At 47.1% G+C, this 19,994-nt stretch overlaps 1 protein-coding gene across 5 annotated transcripts in view; it reads left to right on the forward strand.

The window, feature by feature from the left end:
* Positions 1 to 19,994, forward strand: part of TP53BP1 (tumor protein p53 binding protein 1) — a 170,256-nt gene that overhangs the window by 50,213 nt on the left and 100,049 nt on the right. For 4 of the 5 annotated variants that reach the window (XM_077474293.1, XM_077474295.1, XM_077474296.1 and 1 more), the window contains exon 1: positions 5,633 to 5,793. The exons of the other annotated variant lie outside the window; for it this stretch is intronic. The gene's annotated coding sequence lies outside the window, so the exon portion shown is untranslated. Of the gene's footprint in view, positions 1 to 5,632; positions 5,794 to 19,994 lie in introns of those variants that run through there. 5 annotated transcript variants of the gene reach the window in all.

A 19,994-nucleotide genomic window follows, 5' to 3' on the forward strand; every position in this document is an offset into this window, starting at 1 on the left:
TGAGGACATGATAGAAGAGATGGTCAGAGACTGAGAACATGATAGAAGAGATGGTCAGAGACTGAGGACATGATAGAAGAGATGGTCAGAGACTGAGGACATGATAGAAGAGATATTCAGAGACTGAGGACATGATACAAGAGAGACGGTCAGAGACTGAGGACATGATACAAGAGACGGTCAGAGACTGAGGACATGATATAGAGACTGGCAGAGACAAGATACAAGAGACGGTCAGAGACTGAGGACTTGATAGAAGAGATGGTCAGAGACTGAGGACATGATATAGAGATGGTCAGAGACTGAGGACATGACATAGAGATGGTCAGAGACTGAGGACATAATAGAAGGGATGGTCAGAGACTGAGGACATGATAGAAGAGATGGTCAAAGACTGAGAACATGATAGAAGAGATGGTCAGAGACTGAGGACATGATAGAAGAGATGGTCAGAGACTGAGGACATGATATAGAGATGGTCAGAGACTGAGGACATGACATAGAGATGGTCAGAGACTGAGGACATAATAGAAGGGATGGTCAGAGACTGAGGACATGATAGAAGAGATGGCCAGAGACTGAGAACATGATAGAAGAGATGGTCAGAGACTGAGGACATGATAGAAGAGATGGTCAGAGACTGAGGACATGATAGAAGAGATGGTCAGAGACTGAGGACATGATACAAGAGAGACGGTCAGAGACTGAGGACATGATACAAGAGACGGTCAGAGACTGAGGACATGATATAGAGACTGCCAGAGACAAGATACAAGAGACGGTCAGACACTGAGGACATGATACAATAGATGGTCAGAGACTGAGGACATGATAGAAGAGATGGTCAGAGACTGAGAACATGATAGAAGGGATGGTCAGAGACTGAGGACATGATAGAAGAGATGGTCAGAGACTGAGAACATGATAGAAGAGACGGTCAGAGACTGAGGACATGATAGAAGAGATGGTCAGAGACTGAGGACATGATAGAAGAGATGGTCAGAGACTGAGGACATGATACAAGAGACGGTCAGAGACTGAGCACATGATAGAAGAGACAAGCAGAGACTGAGGACATGATACAAGAGACGGTCAGAGACTGAGGACATGATACAAGAGACAAGAGACTGACAGAGGCTGAGGACATGATAGAAGAGACGGTCAGAGACTGAGGACATAATAGAAGAGACGGTCAGAGACTGAGGACGTGATACAAGAGGCGGTCAGAGACTGAGGACATGATAGAAGAAATGGTCAGAGACTGAGGACATGATATGGAGATGGTCAGAGATGGTTAGAGACTGAGGACATGATAGAAGAGACAGACAGAGACTGAGGACATGATATAGAGGACATGATAGAAGAGACGGACAGAGACTGAGGACATGATAGAAGAGACGGCTGAGGACATGATACAAGAGATGGTCAGAGACTGAGGACATGATAGAAGAGACGTCAGAGACTAAGGACATGATACAAGAGATGGCTGAGGACATGATAGAATAGATGGTCAGAGACTGAGGACATGATATAGAGACGGTCAGAGACATGATACAAGAAATGGTCAGAGACTTAGGACATGATGGAGAGGACATGATAGAAGAGATGGTCAGAGACTGAGGACATTATAGGCGAGACGGCTGAGGATATGATAGAGATGGTCAGAGACTGAGGACATGATAGAAGAGACGAGCAGAGACTGAGGACATGATAGAAGAGACGGTCAGAGACTGAGGACATGATACAAGAGACAAGAGAGGGACAGAGGCTGAGGACATGATAGAAGAGACGGTCAGAGACTGAGGACATGATACAAGAGGCGGTCAGAGACTGAGGACTTGATAGAAGAGATGGTCAGAGACTGAGGACATGATATAGAGATGGTCAGAGACTGAGGACATGACATAGAGACGGTCAGAGACTGAGGACATAATAGAAGGGATGGTCAGAGACTGAGGACATGATAGAAGAGATGGTCAGAGACTGAGAACATGATAGAAGAGACGGTCAGAGACTGAGGACATGATAGAAGAGATGGTCAGAGACTGAGGACATGATAGAAGAGATGGTCAGAAACTGAGGACATGATACAAGAGACGGTCAGAGACTGAGGACATGATATAGAGACGGGCAGAGACATGATACAAGAGATGGTCAGACACTGAGGACATGATACAATAGATGGTCAGAGACTGAGGACATGATAGAAGAGATGGTCAGAGACTGAGGACATGATACAAGAGACGGTCAGAGACTGAGGACATGATAGAAGAGACAAGCAGAGACTGAGGACATTATAGAAGAGATGGTCAGAGACTGAGGACATGATACAAGAGACAAGAGACTGACAGAGGCTGAGGACATGATAGAAGAGACGGTCAGAGACTGAGGACATAATAGAAGAGACGGTCAGAGACTGAGGACATGATACAAGAGGCGGTCAGAGACTGAGGACATGATAGAAGAAATGGTCAGAGACTGAGGACATGATATAGAGATGGTCAGAGACTGAGGACATGATACAAGAGATGGTCAGAGACTGAGGACATGATATAGAGGACATGATACAAGAGACGGTCAGAGACTGAGGACATGATAGAAGAGACGGCTGAGGACATGATACAAGAGATGGTCAGAAACTGAGGACATGATACAAGAGACGGTCAGAGACTGAGGGCATGATATAGAGACTGGCAGAGACATGATACAAGAGACGGTCAGACACTGAGGACATTATACAATAGATGGTCAGAGACTGAGGACATGATAGAAGAGATGGTCAGAGACTGAGGACATGACACAAGAGACGGTCAGAGACTGAGGACATGATACAAGAGACAAGAGACTGACAGAGGCTGAGGACATGATAGAAGAGACGGTCAGAGACTGAGGACATAATAGAAGAGACGGTCAGAGACTGAGGACGTGATACAAGAGGCGGTCAGAGACTGAGGACATGATAGAAGAAATGGTCAGAGACTGAGGACATGATATAGAGATGGTCAGAGATGGTTAGAGACTGAGGACATGATAGAAGAGACGGACAGAGACTGAGGACATGATATAGAGGACATGATAGAAGAGACGGACAGAGACTGAGGACATGATAGAAGAGACGGCTGAGGACATGATACAAGAGATGGTCAGAGACTGAGGACATGATATAGAGACGGTCAGAGACATGATACAAGAAATGGTCAGAGACTTAGGACATGATGGAGAGGACATGATAGAAGAGATGGTCAGAGACTGAGGACATTATAGACGAGACGGCTGAGGATATGATAGAGATGGTCAGAGACTGAGGACATGATACAAGAGATGGTCAGAGACTGAGGACATGATAGAAGAGACAAGCAGAGACTGAGGACATGATACAAGCGACGGTCAGAGACTGAGGACATGATACAAGAGAGGGACAGAGGCTGAGGACATGATAGAAGAGACGGTCAGAGACTGAGGACATGATACAAGAGGCGGTCAGAGACTGAGGACTTGATAGAAGAGATGGTCAGAGACTGAGGACATGATATAGAGATGGTCAGAGACTGAGGACATGACATAGAGACGGTCAGAGACTGAGGACATAATAGAAGGGATGGTCAGAGACTGAGGACATGATAGAAGAGATGGTCAGAGACTGAGAACATGATAGAAGAGACGGTCAGAGACTGAGGACATGATAGAAGAGATGGTCAGAGACTAAGGACATGATAGAAGAGATGGTCAGAGACTGAGGACATGATACAAGAGACGGTCAGAGACTGAGGACATGATATAGAGACGGGCAGAGACATGATACAAGAGATGGTCAGACACTGAGGACATGATACAATAGATGGTCAGAGACTGAGGACATGATAGAAGAGATGGTCAGAGACTGAGGACATGATACAAGAGACGGTCAGAGACTGAGGACATGATACAAGAGACAAGCAGAGACTGAGGACATTATACAAGAGATGGTCAGAGACTGAGGACATGATACAAGAGACAAGAGACTGACAGAGGCTGAGGACATGATAGAAGAGACGGTCAGAGACTGAGGACATAATAGAAAAGACGGTCAGAGACTGAGGACATGATACAAGAGGCGGTCAGAGACTGAGGACATGATAGAAGAAATGGTCAGAGACTGAGGACATGATATAGAGATGGTCAGAGACTGAGGACATGATATAAGAGATGGTCAGAGACTGAGGACATGATATCGAGGACATGATACGAGAGACGGTCAGAGACTGAGGACATGATAGAAGAGACGGCTGAGGACATGATACAAGAGATGGTCAAAGAGTGAGGACATGATAGAAGAGACAGTCAGAGACTAAGGACATGATATAGAGGACATGATACAAGAGACGGTCAGAGACTGAGGACATGATAGAAGAGACGGCTGAGGACATGATACAAGAGATTGTCAGAGACTGAGGACATGATAGAAGAGACAGTCAGAGACTAAGGACACGATAGAAGAGACGGTCAGAGACTGAGGACATGATAGAAGAGACGGCTGAGGACATGATAGAAGAGACGGTCAGAGACTGAGGACATGATAGAAGAGATGGTCAGATACTGAGAATATGATAGAAGAGATGTTCAGAGACTGACATGATATAGGGATGGTCAGAGACTGAGGACATGATAGAAGAGATGGTCAGAGACTGAGGACATGATATAGAGGACGTGATAGAAGAGACGGTCAGAGACTGAGGACATCATAGAAGAGATGGTCAGAGACTGAGGACATGATAGAAGAGATGGCTGAGGACATGATTGAAGAGACGGTCAGAGACTGAGGACATGATATAGAGACGGTCAGAGACATGATACAAGAGATGGTCAGAGACTGAGGACATGGTAGAAGAGACGGCTGAGGACATGATAGAAGAGATGGTCAGAGACTGAGGACATGATATAGAGAAGGGCAGAGACTGAGAACATGATATAGAGACAGGGAATATGATTGAAGAGATATATTTCATAATGGGGGAGAGGCTTGTGCTAGGGATGGAGCATGGCAGACCCCCTGGGTGAGGCTGGTGCCAGGGATGGAGCATGGCTGACCCCCGGGAGAGGATGGTGCCAGGGATGTCTGTGTTCTCCTCCCTCTCACACATTACCAGGCTAGGAAGGTTGATGTTTGTGCCTCCACCATAGAGCACACATCTGATTGGACGGTCAGGGGGATATGAGATCAGACAGACCTCTGCATGATTGCTATGTGAAGGAGCCCCGCCCCCTTGGAAGGTGACACCCCGAGCCATGAGTGATCAGTGTGTTGTCACATCCATGCCTGTCTCCTCTGTGTGGGGGGAGTGTGTCCCTCCATTCAGGCTCCGCCTCCATACAGAGAACGTCCCCCCCCAGTGCAGTGTGAAGAAGGGGGTTGGGAGGGGGCAGCCAGCCGAGTCTTATGTCTCTGGAAGGAGACCATAGAGATGTCAGATCACAGCACAGACTGGCAGATCGCTCTATACTACTGAACGGGCTTAAGGTCTATAGATTTCATCTACCAGTGGGAGGCGACTAGCCTGTGCTCCTTAGCAACAGTAACTATGGCGAGGCCGAACATGCTGAAGGAAGGTGGGATCTCCTTCCCGCTCGGCCAATGGCTGCAAGCCCTGAGGTCTCCGTCCAGTGGGAGTGGCGGGGGAGTGACGTGGTTCCCGGGCAGGAGGTACTGGTAGCGTGTTGCTGGCAATCCCTGTGCTCCCCTCCAGCAGAGATCCGGGGTAGAGCAGCCCGGCCTGAAGCCTGCAAGAGTGTGTCTTCCCCGGGGATGCAGAGAACGTGAGTCGGGGAGGAGATACGATGTATGAATGGTGCTCCGCCATCACTTCCTATGTGTAGGCCACAGAAAACAAAGGGAGTGCATGACCAGAGCATGGAGGAGAGCAGGAGGATCCATGTGTGACATGGCATGGAGGGGCTCTGATTGGTCATGTATACCTGATCGCAATGCATGGATGAGATCATTGATTGGTGTGATCAGATTGTGTACAAATCTGATCAGTGGTGGCCCTGGCCTGTCCATACACCATGCAATCTGATTGTACAATCTCCTCTAGGTGACCACACACACACACACACCGTGCAATCTCCTCTAGGTGACCACACACACACACACACCGTGCAATCTCCTCTAGGTGACCACACACACACACACACACACACACACCGTGCAATCTCCTCTAGGTGACCACACACACACCGTGCAATCTCCTCTAGGTGACCACACACACACCGTGCAATCTCCTCTAGGTGACCACACACACACACACACACCATGCAATCTCCTCTAGGTGACCACACACACACACACACCATGCAATCTCCTCTAGGTGACCACACACACACACACACACCATGCAATCTCCTCTAGGTGACCACACACACACACACCGTGCAATCTCCTCTAGGTGACCACACACACACACACACCATGCAATCTCCTCTAGGTGACCACACACACACACACCGTGCAATCTCCTCTAGGTGACCACACACACACACACCGTGCAATCTCCTCTAGGTGACCACACACACACACACACACACCGTGCAATCTCCTCTAGGTGACCACACACACACACACACACCGTGCAATCTCCTCTAGGTGACCACACACACACACACACACCGTGCAATCTCCTCTAGGTGACCACACACACACACACACCGTGCAATCTCCTCTAGGTGACCACACACACAAAACACACCGTGCAATCTCCTCTAGGTGACCACACACACACACCGTGCAATCTCCTCTAGGTGACCACACACACACACACACAGACACCGTGCAATCTCCTCTAGGTGACCACACACACACACACACACACACACACCGTGCAATCTCCTCTAGGTGACCACACACACACACACACACCGTGCAATCTCCTCTAGGTGACCACACACACACACACACCGTGCAATCTCCTCTAGGTGACCACACACACCGTGCAATCTCCTCTAGGTGACCACACACACACACACCGTGCAATCTCCTCTAGGTGACCACACACACACACACCGTGCAATCTCCTCTAGGTGACCACACACACACACACCGTGCAATCTCCTCTAGGTGACCACACACACACACACCGTGCAATCTCCTCTAGGTGACCACACACACACACACCGTGCAATCTCCTCTAGGTGACCACACACACACACACACCGTGCAATCTCCTCTAGGTGACCACACACACACACACCGTGCAATCTCCTCTAGGTGACCACACACACACACACCGTGCAATCTCCTCTAGGTGACCACACACACACACACCGTGCAATCTCCTCTAGGTGACCACACACACACACACCGTGCAATCTCCTCTAGGTGACCACACACACACACACCGTGCAATCTCCTCTAGGTGACCACACACACACACACCGTGCAATCTCCTCTAGGTGACCACACACACACACACCGTGCAATCTCCTCTAGGTGACCACACACACACACACCGTGCAATCTCCTCTAGGTGACCACACACACACACACCGTGCAATCTCCTCTAGGTGACCACACACACACACACCGTGCAATCTCCTCTAGGTGACCACACACACACACACCGTGCAATCTCCTCTAGGTGACCACACACACACACACCGTGCAATCTCCTCTAGGTGACCACACACACACACACCGTGCAATCTCCTCTAGGTGACCACACACACACACACCGTGCAATCTCCTCTAGGTGACCACACACACACACACCGTGCAATCTCCTCTAGGTGACCACACACACACACACACCGTGCAATCTCCTCTAGGTGACCACACACACACACACACACCGTGCAATCTCCTCTAGGTGACCACACACACACACACACACCGTGCAATCTCCTCTAGGTGACCACACACACACACACACACCGTGCAATCTCCTCTAGGTGACCACACACACACACACACACCGTGCAATCTCCTCTAGGTGACCACACACACACACACACACCGTGCAATCTCCTCTAGGTGACCACACACACACACACACACCGTGCAATCTCCTCTAGGTGACCACACACACACACACACACCGTGCAATCTCCTCTAGGTGACCACACACACACACACACACCGTGCAATCTCCTCTAGGTGACCACACACACACACACCGTGCAATCTCCTCTAGGTGACCACACACACACACACCGTGCAATCTCCTCTAGGTGACCACACACACACACACCGTGCAATCTCCTCTAGGTGACCACACACACACACACCGTGCAATCTCCTCTAGGTGACCACACACACACACACCGTGCAATCTCCTCTAGGTGACCACACACACACACACCGTGCAATCTCCTCTAGGTGACCACACACACACCGTGCAATCTCCTCTAGGTGACCACACACACACCGTGCAATCTCCTCTAGGTGACCACACACACACACCGTGCAATCTCCTCTAGGTGACCACACACACACACCGTGCAATCTCCTCTAGGTGACCACACACACACACACACCGTGCAATCTCCTCTAGGTGACCACACACACACACACACACACACCGTGCAATCTCCTCTAGGTGACCACACACACACACACCGTGCAATCTCCTCTAGGTGACCACACACACACACACACACACACACACACACCATGCAATCTCCTCTAGGTGACCACACACACACCGTGCAATCTCCTCTAGGTGACCACACACATACCGTGCAATCTCCTCTAGGTGACCACACACACACACACACCGTGCAATCTCCTCTAGGTGACCACACACACACACCGTGCAATCTCCTCTAGGTGACCACACACACACACACACCGTGCAATCTCCTCTAGGTGACCACACACACACACCGTGCAATCTCCTCTAGGTGACCACACACACACACCGTGCAATCTCCTCTAGGTGACCACACACACACACACACCGTGCAATCTCCTCTAGGTGACCACACACACACACACACACCGTGCAATCTCCTCTAGGTGACCACACACACACACACACACCGTGCAATCTCCTCTAGGTGACCACACACACACACACACACCGTGCAATCTCCTCTAGGTGACCACACACACACACACACACCGTGCAATCTCCTCTAGGTGACCACACACACACACACACACCGTGCAATCTCCTCTAGGTGACCACACACACACACACACACCGTGCAATCTCCTCTAGGTGACCACACACACACACACACACCGTGCAATCTCCTCTAGGTGACCACACACACACACACACACCGTGCAATCTCCTCTAGGTGACCACACACACACACACACACCGTGCAATCTCCTCTAGGTGACCACACACACACACACCGTGCAATCTCCTCTAGGTGACCACACACACACACACCGTGCAATCTCCTCTAGGTGACCACACACACACACACCGTGCAATCTCCTCTAGGTGACCACACACACACACACCGTGCAATCTCCTCTAGGTGACCACACACACACACACCGTGCAATCTCCTCTAGGTGACCACACACACACACACCGTGCAATCTCCTCTAGGTGACCACACACACACACACCGTGCAATCTCCTCTAGGTGACCACACACACACACACCGTGCAATCTCCTCTAGGTGACCACACACACACACACCGTGCAATCTCCTCTAGGTGACCACACACATACCGTGCAATCTCCTCTAGGTGACCACACACACACACACACCGTGCAATCTCCTCTAGGTGACCACACACACACACCGTGCAATCTCCTCTAGGTGACCACACACACACACCGTGCAATCTCCTCTAGGTGACCACACACACACACACACACACCGTGCAATCTCCTCTAGGTGACCACACACACACACACCGTGCAATCTCCTCTAGGTGACCACACACACACACACACACACACACACCATGCAATCTCCTCTAGGTGACCACACACACACCGTGCAATCTCCTCTAGGTGACCACACACATACCGTGCAATCTCCTCTAGGTGACCACACACACACACACACCGTGCAATCTCCTCTAGGTGACCACACACACACACCGTGCAATCTCCTCTAGGTGACCACACACACACACACACCGTGCAATCTCCTCTAGGTGACCACACACACACACCGTGCAATCTCCTCTAGGTGACCACACACACACACCGTGCAATCTCCTCTAGGTGACCACACACACACACACACACACACCGTGCAATCTCCTCTAGGTGACCACACACACACACCGTGCAATCTCCTCTAGGTGACCACACACACACCGTGCAATCTCCTCTAGGTGACCACACACACACACACACACACACACACACCGTGCAATCTCCTCTAGGTGACCACACACGCACCGTGCAATCCCCTCTAGGTGACCACACACGCACCGTGCAATCCCCTCTAGGTGACCACACACGCACCGTGCAATCCCCTCTAGGTGACCACACACGCACCGTGCAATCCCCTCTAGGTGACCGCGCGCGCTCCCGTGCAGTCTCCTGCAGGTGACCGCGCGCGCTCCCGTGCAGTCTCCTGCAGGTGACCGCGCGCGCTCCCGTGCAGTCTCCTGCAGGTGACCACTCGCGCTCCCGTGCAGTCTCCTCTTTGTGACCATACATCATGCAAGGAGATACAGTATGTCACCCTATAAATGGTTGCACGCCAGCTGTGTGTTGTGGTTGTAGGGCAGTTGTGTTGTGGCTCCATACACTTAATTGCGTTGCATTTGGTAATTGTACTACCTGCTGATTGCAGCCTGCAGTTTGATTTTTGTCAGCAGGGACTGAGGCCCTTCACACTGAGAACTGCATGTGGATTGTACAGGATGGCGCTGTGCGATTCACATGCAGGTTTTTGTGGTGTGATTTCAGCCCATTCATTTTGAATGAATGAAAGTACTACTTTTGGAAGCGTACTGTAACCGGATCACACCGTACTTCTGTACCGTGTGAGCAAATGCACTGCGTTTATGACTTGCACTTGGGGTGTCATTAAGATTGCACTGCTACTTGCTGCACGTTACAAGGGCAGTGCGATTTGAATGCGGCGTGGGAAGCGGGCACAGAACAGGGGTTTCCTGCACTGCATTCTAGTGTGAGTGAAGCCTAAAACCATCTTTAGGTGGGTGGTAAGACTACAGCCTAAACATTTGCTGTTACCACCCCCTTGCTGTCTATATAAATGTTGCCCATATACTACACCAGTGGTTCTCAACCACCCGGCTGCAACCTGTCCTTCCACGCCTCCAGCCAGCTACAGATCTCTAATGCCACGTACACACGATCAAACTTTTCGACAGCAAAGGTCAGACGGAACGAATCCGGCGGACAATTTGATCATGTGTGGGCTCCATCGGACCTTTGCTGTCCACAAATCTGACGGACTTTAGAAATAGAACAGGTTTCAGATTTTTTTGCCGGAACTCCGCCGGACCCAGTTCCTATAGAGAAATCTGCTCGAGTGTATGCTAATACGACAGGCAAAACCCGACGCTAGGGCAGCTATTGGCTACTGGCTATGAACTTCCTTATTCTAGTCCGGTCGTACGTCATCACGTTCGAATCCGTTGGACTTCAGTGTGATTGTGTGTGGCCAAGTCCGTTCATTCAGAAAGTCTGCGGAAAGTCAGTCGAAATTTCAGCTCGTGTGTACGCGGCATAAGGCTCCATTCACACCTGATTTGGATCGCAGACAGCACAAAACGCGTTGCGATTCTGCCTGAAATTCCAGAATTGTGACAAAATGCGCAGCGCATTTTGCGATGCCGCTATTTCTTAATGGCACCCCGAAACCTGGTGGTGCAATTTTTTTTCCCAGTGATTGTTGGGCGAAAAAATGTGCTACAATCGCAACAACAATAGCTCCTGGCTCTGTGCCAAGATTTGGTACCTGAGCTGCTTTGGAGTGGAGGGGGGCCCATTCAAATGAATGGTGCCTTTCCAAAAAACACGCCGCTAAAAACAAAACAAACAAAAAAAAGCTAAAAAAAAAAAACTAGCTGCTGTGGCTACGCTCAGGTGTGAATGGAGCCTTAACCAGTTCCTGACTGGGTGGGTGTCTTATGATGTCTTCCCGGAACACGCATGCCCCACGGGCTGTGTTGTGGAGCGAGCTGTCGCCCGCTGTGTCCAGCGGCCGCTGCCGGTACCATGTGATTTAAATCTAATCCACCCTGGCTGTAATTGGTCAAAGCCAGGGTGGATTAGATAAGGACGGCTGGTGATGTGGCAGTGACACAACAAGGTGAGGGACGTGGCGGCAGCAGGTGATTGAATGCCCGATAACAGGCGCTGCCATGATGGATCTGAAATGACAGGTGCTCTTTAAATATAAAGACTTATTCTTGCCAGTTGTTAGAATCTTTAATATTTGCAAACAAAATGAAGGTTTCCTATTTAGAATAATAAGCTTTCAGGTTAGTAAAACAGATTATCAGAACCGATTTTAGGTTAATACAACAACTCAAATTCTTTTTATTTAACTAAAACAATAACGTTATGTTACATATTCTTGTATTTGCCTAAACATTAATGTTTAGTAACCGAAGAGCATAAACAAAATATCTTTGAAAAAACAAACAAAAGAACTCAAACAGAATATATCAGCTGGATCCACATAAAGAAACTTCAGACACGATCCTTTTTGATCACAGCACGACTTCTCATGATGTTTCAATCGGGCCACCAGGCCCTGTATCTTAGTTGCATTTTGCAGGCATACCTGCTAGAGGAACTTCATTAAAATATTCCTAAACTGGATCTTTTTTACGGCCTGCTGCCATTTTGCTCCTCGGTGGAGGAATAAAGCACTTCAAGCTATGCGCAGAAAGATCACAAGGTTTATAAGCTGCTGGGGTTTCACTTTCAGTTTTACTGCTTGCCCTTCCTCCTCACACTTAGAGCCAGGTACAGATCCATCTCCCTCCAATCATACAATTTGTAGCGTACATAGAGTTGGAAAACAATGGGATAAAGGAATATTCCTGAACTTTGTTTTATCTCATGGTTACTGTGAAATTGTGGGAATGCATCAATGCCGTGCATGTTATCTCAGCTTGCAGAACTTGGACTCGTTGAATAAATTTAGCAAAAATATAAATATTGCAGAATATACAGCCTCATGTTGCATACCTAAGCTCCATTTCATGCTGAATAAACTAAATTATTAATGAATCTTAAATGGAAAACTATCTTTGGCTAGATTTTTACTCCAAAAGAATTTTATTCAAATAAATTTGATTAAAAAAAAAAAAAAAAAAAAAATTTCCCACCCTGATCAGAGCAGATCACATGGCAATTGTGCACATAAATGGCTTTGATTTATACCATTCAATGTGTACAATTGTGTTTGGTCACCGTGATCACATGGTACAAACAGGGCTGATCACAGTCTATTTGTACCATGTGGTTAGCTGTGGCCAATAACAACAATACACACTGAATATCAATTTCATTCACTAAAAATGGTTGCTTTATAAGACTAAAAATTCACTGGTATAAGCAATCATTGTTCTAAAAAAAAACGTACTTTGGTAACACTGTATATTGCTCTGCTCACAGTGTGTTAAACAATTGTGGAAAAAAAAAAAAAATAATTGATTGATTAACTTTTTTTTTTGTTACATACTGTCACTAATCAGTGTAACTGATCACCACCACACAAATTCTATGATAACGCTGTACTGCACCGGTGACAATATGTTAAAAAAAAAAATAAAAATCTTAATTTTCCAAAGAATATTGCAACTTCAAAAACTCGCCGTGCCTCTTACTAAATACCTTGGACTGTCTGCTTTCCAAAAATGAGTCATTTGGGGGATAATTGTACTGTCCTGGAATTTTAGGGCCTCAATAAAAGAGATGGGGCGTCGGTACATCAGGATTAGTTGGTTTTCAGATACATACCATAGTTTGTGGACTCTCTAACTTTCCTACAGACTAAATATTATACACTGATTTGTGATTCCCCCCCCCCCCCCCCACACACACACAAAGAAATGTAGCAGAATACGTTGTGACCTAAATTTATGAAGATTATTTGTTTGCAAACTTTTATAACAGAAACGAAGAAAAATTTGCGTTTTTATTTATTTTTTTTAAAAAAAAATTCTGTCTTTGCTTATTTAGCAAAAACAGTAGTGATTAAATACCACCAAAAGAAAGCTCTTTGTGTAAACAAAATGATAAAAATGTCATATGGGCACAGTGTGGCATGACTGCGGCATTGTCATGACCAGGCAACATTTTTTCCAATCTTCTATTGCCCAATTTTGGTGAGCCTGTGCAAATTGTGGCCTCGGTCTCCTGTTTATAGCTGACAGGAATGGTATGTGGTGTGGTCTTCTGCTGATGTAGCTTCTAGGTTCAATGTGTTTTACGCTCAGAGCTGGCATTCTGCATACCTTGATTATGTGAGTTACTGTTGCCTTTCTATCATCTCGAACCAGTTCTGCCCATTCTTCTGTGATCTCTGACAACTTTTTTGGACCGTTCTCTGTAAACTGGAGAGATGGTTTTGTGTGTGTGTGTGTGTGTGTGTGTGACAATCCCAGAAGATCAGCAGTTTTTAAATATCTCAGACCAGCCCGTCTGGAACCAACAACCATGCTGCATTCAAAGCCACTTAAATCCCCATTCTGCTTCTTGGTTTGAACTTATTAACCACGTCCTAGATGTATTGAGTTGCTGCCATGTGATTGGCTGATTAGCAACTTGTGTTATCAAGCAATTGAAAGCTATATACATTTTTTTTTATTTTTTTGCAGAACATACTTGTAGAGTATAAAGTTTGTCATGAAACATACAAAAGAAATATGTAGTCAGATTGTATAGTGTATGGGCAGACTAAAACGGTTGCTGTTTATTAACACTCCCTAGTAGGAAGCCTATGAAGAACACCTGAAATAAAATGAATGGATTTGGAGCCAGCTGCTATTACAGTTATGGCCTGTCCTGCTGTGTAGCTGTATGTCTTGCTGTAGTTGATATTGTGCTGTGTGGATCCGCTCTGTGCTCTTTTCTTCAGTTTTTTTAATCACCGATGTCAGCGTGATGTCAGCAGGCAGTATGGCTAAAAGCGAAGTTGCGATGGATTTGAGGCATAGCTTCTGGCTGTGAAAGGCTTAAGAACGTCTTGAAACATAACCAAGAGAATGGAAGTCTTTGAATCTAGAGTTTTTTTTATTTTATTTAATACTTTGTTATGATTATGTTGTAAATGGATACAGAAAGAACAGTACAAGTAAAAAAAGTAGTACAAAGTATAAGGCCCCTTTCACACATGCTGATGGTATGTCCGTATTTCATCCATCCGTTTGCGGATGAAATACGGACATCCATTCATCCCTATGGGATAGCGGGTGTCTGCGGATGAGCATCCGCAGACACCCGATTTAGTCCGCCTCCGCAACAGTCCGATTCTGCAGACGGAGGAAAATCCTATTTTTCTATCCGTCTGCAGAGCGGATCGGACGAACACGGACACACGGTCCGTGCTCGTCCGATCCCCATAGAGGAGAGCGGAGAGCTAACAGGGCGGTCCCTGCACAGTGTGCGGAGACCGCCCTGTCCGCAGCCAGCTCAGCGGGGACAACGGAGCGATCCCCGCTGAGCGAGCGGATCTTCACGGGGCGGATCATTACTGATCCGCCCCGTGTGAAAGAGGCCTAAAGCAGACATTTTCAGCCAGGGTTCTTTGAGCTGTGGCTGACTGGCCCGACCTTTAAATGGTGCCTGCATAGTTCAGGGCCAATGCCACTTGGCATTGCCAGCTGATTGACACCAGTGAACTTTAGCTGCCTGTAAGTGGGCCTTTTGACCACCACTGTAATGGGGCCCTTCTTGCCCCTGAACACCGATTTTTATTTTTTTTTTGGAGCTTTTTTTTTTTCCCCAGTGAATTGGTTTTAGCAGGGCTTCTCCAAAACCTGAACATTATTTCAAGAGTTCCTCTGGGGAAAACATTAATGCAGACTTGTATGAAGGTTTATAACCTATTGTTGTATTTTCAATATCTATAGCCAGCACTGGATAGAAGTAGGTTATTTAATTTTTTTTTTTTTAAATCCATGTCTGGACTTCGAGTACCGCACCACCATTAAAGTGCTTGTAAACCCACTACAAAAAAAAAAAACAACTGAAAGACAAAGACATAATGAGCTAACGTGCATAGCATTATGAAATACCCGTATTTATCGGTGTATAACACACACCCCAAGTTTAGGAGGGAAGTTTAAGGAAAACAACCTTACATTTATATGCCCATCACTGCAGCCTTATCGGTGTCATTGTAGCCTTCCAGTTTAAATATGGTGCCGCCCAGATACAGAGCTGGATGTCCAGTGCATCTCGGTGGAGCTCGGCTCCTCTCAGCCCCTCTCACAGTCCCACCCTATGATGGACATAACACAGGTCCAATGGCAGCACTGGGCGTGACTGAGCGGAGCCGAGTGCCGCCGATATACACATAGCTGAGTGTATTTGACTCCTCTTGGCTCCGCTAAAAGTCACGCCCAGTCCCTGTGTTATGGTCATCATAGAATGGGACTGGGCGTGATTGGGAGCGGGGCCGAGCCTAGCCAAGTACACTCGGCTATGTGTATTTTGGCCCTTGCTATGCTCAGAATCAGTGGGGATCAGCGTATAACACGAACCCAAGTTTTTTTTTTTTTCCCCTGATTTTTTAAGGGGGGAAAAGTGCGTGTTATATGCCGATTTAAATACGGTACTTACCTTGGATCAAAGCCCCCTCTGCGCTCCCTGCATACTGCTCTGATCAGCGACATCGATCCCGGAGGTATTGACAGGTATCGCGGGCTCCGGTGCTGTGATGAGGTCACTCCTGCGCGGGAGCCGCCGGTAACGGCACATCAGCTGAAGCAAGTGCACGAACGAGCCGTTGACATTGGCAAATACTGATACAGGGGATATGTAAACCGTACAGGTTTAGGAGACATGCACGGTAGATACAAGTAAGCCTTATTATAGGCCATACACCGTTTTGAACTGCTAATGGGATGGCTGAATGTAACAAATTAATTGCTCGATTAACTTGGGTACAACCAGCTTGCTGGATTTGCTTCTGAATATTGCATGCAACATCTATAGCCGCTAGCCAAAATCGATGTCTTCTGTTGGGAGAAGCTGTCCCTGCCAGGAGAAGACAATTACTGATTCCCCTGCCAGCACTGTCTGTGGTTGCGGGAAAGAAATTTGCACTGTGAAGGGCTGGTCTAAGTCTTACTGTGCAGGTAGATAAGGACTGGACTGCAGTTTATAATTTTTTTTTGTCTAGGGCTGCCTTCATCAACTCATCAACTAGGGTTCCTCCAGAGGTTGCTAAGCAAAAGACAATTTCTCTCAGTAATTTATCTTTTCAGATCTTTTAGAGAGATAGGCGCGTGTGTGTGTGTGTGTGTGTGTATATCCATCTATCCAAACATACTATAATGTACCATGAGCTGTAGGTATAATCATTTTGCAGGGGTTTCCTGAGACTTAAAAATTACATCCAAGGGTTGAGAGGCTGGTGTAGGGCACTGCGGCTGTTGAATACGACTCCAGTTACACTGTTGTATTAAAAATAAGTATTCCGGGAGCAGACAGTTCTACCTAGAGACACTTTGAAGGTGCATATTTCTATAATCCCTAAGGAAGGCAAAGACCGACCTCATGCAGCAGTTATAGACCAATTTCCTTATTGAATGTTGACCTCAAACCGTTTACCAAAATCCTTACAACCCCTGCTTAGTCAGTCATTTACAGGAATGGGTCCATTTGGACCAAGTGGACTTTGTCCTTTACCAGGGAGACAAGAGATAACACAACCAAAGTTCTCATAAAGTTCTCCATGTTCTACCCATACGCCCTATGTTTTCCTCAGCATAGACGTGGAGAAGGCATTTGACCGTGTGAATTGACAATACCTGTTCTCGGTCCTTCGTCATCTCGGCCTAGGGAAAACTATCAATAATTGGATTGCCAAAATTGACTCCAACCCTACCACTCAGATTAAAGCCAATGGAGTTCTATCTGACCCTTTTCACATTACGAACGGAATGAGACAGGGGTGTCCATTGCCCCCCCTCCCCTGTTCACTCTATTGCTGAAACCATTTCTCTGCAGAATCCGTTTGAACACAGACATTCAAGGTTGGTCTGTTAGTGATACCCAATACACAATTTCGGCATATGCAGACAATTTGTTCTTTTCTCTAATGAACCCTACCATTTCACTCCCAAATCTTATTCGAGAATTTGAACTTTATGGATCTCTCTCTCCCCAATCTGAAGATAAATTTCAATAAATCGGAAGTAATGGGGATCCTCTCTCCCTCTCTCCCTCTCTCCCTCTCTCCCTCTCTCCCTCTCTCCCTCTCTCCCTCTCTCCCTCTCTCCCTCTCTCCCTCTCTCCCTCTCTCCCTCTCTCCCTCTCTCCCTCTCTCCCTCTCTCCCTCTCCTCCTTTTTTTTTCTTTCTTTTTTTCGAGACCCAAGGGACAATAATAGATATCAAACCCATATCAGAGATTACATTACCAAAAGAAAAAAATGTGACCAATGTATCAATATCACTTTCTCCCGTAGAGTGGTATTATGTACGTGTTCAATCAGTCTGAGGTTGCTGTAGAGGCCTCGGCTAACCATTTAGCCCACACTCTTTCGTATTTTTTTGGGGCATCCCCTGTTTTGGTAGGATTCCTTATAGAGTGGTAGTACTTTATTGACGTAACGTTTTCCATAACAATATGGACGGCGGGGTGCGTTTTTTTTTCCAGCAGAGATTGATCGTTTTCCTGGCATAAAAGATCAGGAGTCCTATGAGGGTTCTCTCTGCTATCCTGGGGGCTAATTCTTCCACTAAACCTAGAAGGCAGATCTGTGGGGTTGGGGCTATATCTCTTCCCACCACTTCTTGTATTACAAATAGTACTTGTGACCAGTAGTTTTTAATTGCTGAACAGGACCAGAAGATGTGTATAATAAAATCACCCGGATCCCCAGTACATCTCCAACACTCTGAGGACAGGGAGGTTCTCATTTTATACAATCTATACAGGGTGATATATACCCGGTGTAGTATTTTTTATTGTATGAGACGGTCTCGAAGTGGGCCCAGGATTTTGAAGGGGAAATCCCATGGAGCTTTGACAGATATGGAGAGGAAACTGAGGAGATGCGCATAAAGGACCGAAGTTGGTGCATTCATATCTTGTGACCCTCTCTAGATCGCATTGCACTATTTGCGTATCATTGGGTATTATTTGAGCTTTAAACACGTGAGAATATATAGCGAAATAGATGCGAGGGGGGCACATTGTTGTGGGATACGAGGTGATTTGAAGGGGTGTATGGTGGTGAGGTCTGATATCAGTGTAATAATGTGTTTGGCCCATATTTTAGGGTCTGGTAGTGAGTATAGATGGGGTAAAGTAGGGTTGTTCCATAGGGGGGGGTGTGCGGGGAGACCGCATTCCGTGGGAACGTCTCCAGGCCCTTAGAGTTTTGTGCATGGAGGTGGTCAAATCATATGGAGCCCTGGGCCCCTGAAGGGGTAAATGTGTTACGGCCTCCGCAGCCTGCAGAACCACAGCGGGGTTGGACGCATCCAGTACTAGCCACCAAACTGCCGTGACCAGCTAGACTGCCAGAAAAACGCCAACCACCCCGCCCGCGACACCGGATTCATCACTGTGGAGAGTTTAAATCTAGTGGGGCTTGGGCCCCAGAGAAAAGGGGAGAAAATTTGGTTCAGTTTCGGGAAAAATGCGCAATATATGCATTGTGGGGAATTACGAAATATATAGGTAAATTTGTGTATGATTTTCATTTTAATTAAGTTAATGCGGCTTATTAGGGCTAGAGCAAGGTTCTCCCAGGCTTTAAAGTTGTTGTATACTCTTTTTTTGTAACTTTTACCTGCAGGAAAGCCTATAATAAGGCTTACCTGTAGGTAAAAAAAATATCTCCTAAACCTGTACGGTTTAGGAGATATTCCCCTCGGTATG

The sequence above is a fragment of the Lithobates pipiens genome, unplaced genomic scaffold (assembly GCF_037356315.1).
Source record: "Lithobates pipiens isolate NorthernLeopardFrog02 unplaced genomic scaffold, aLitPip1_a1.2 Scaffold_8, whole genome shotgun sequence".
Taxonomy (NCBI): domain Eukaryota; kingdom Metazoa; phylum Chordata; class Amphibia; order Anura; family Ranidae; genus Lithobates; species Lithobates pipiens.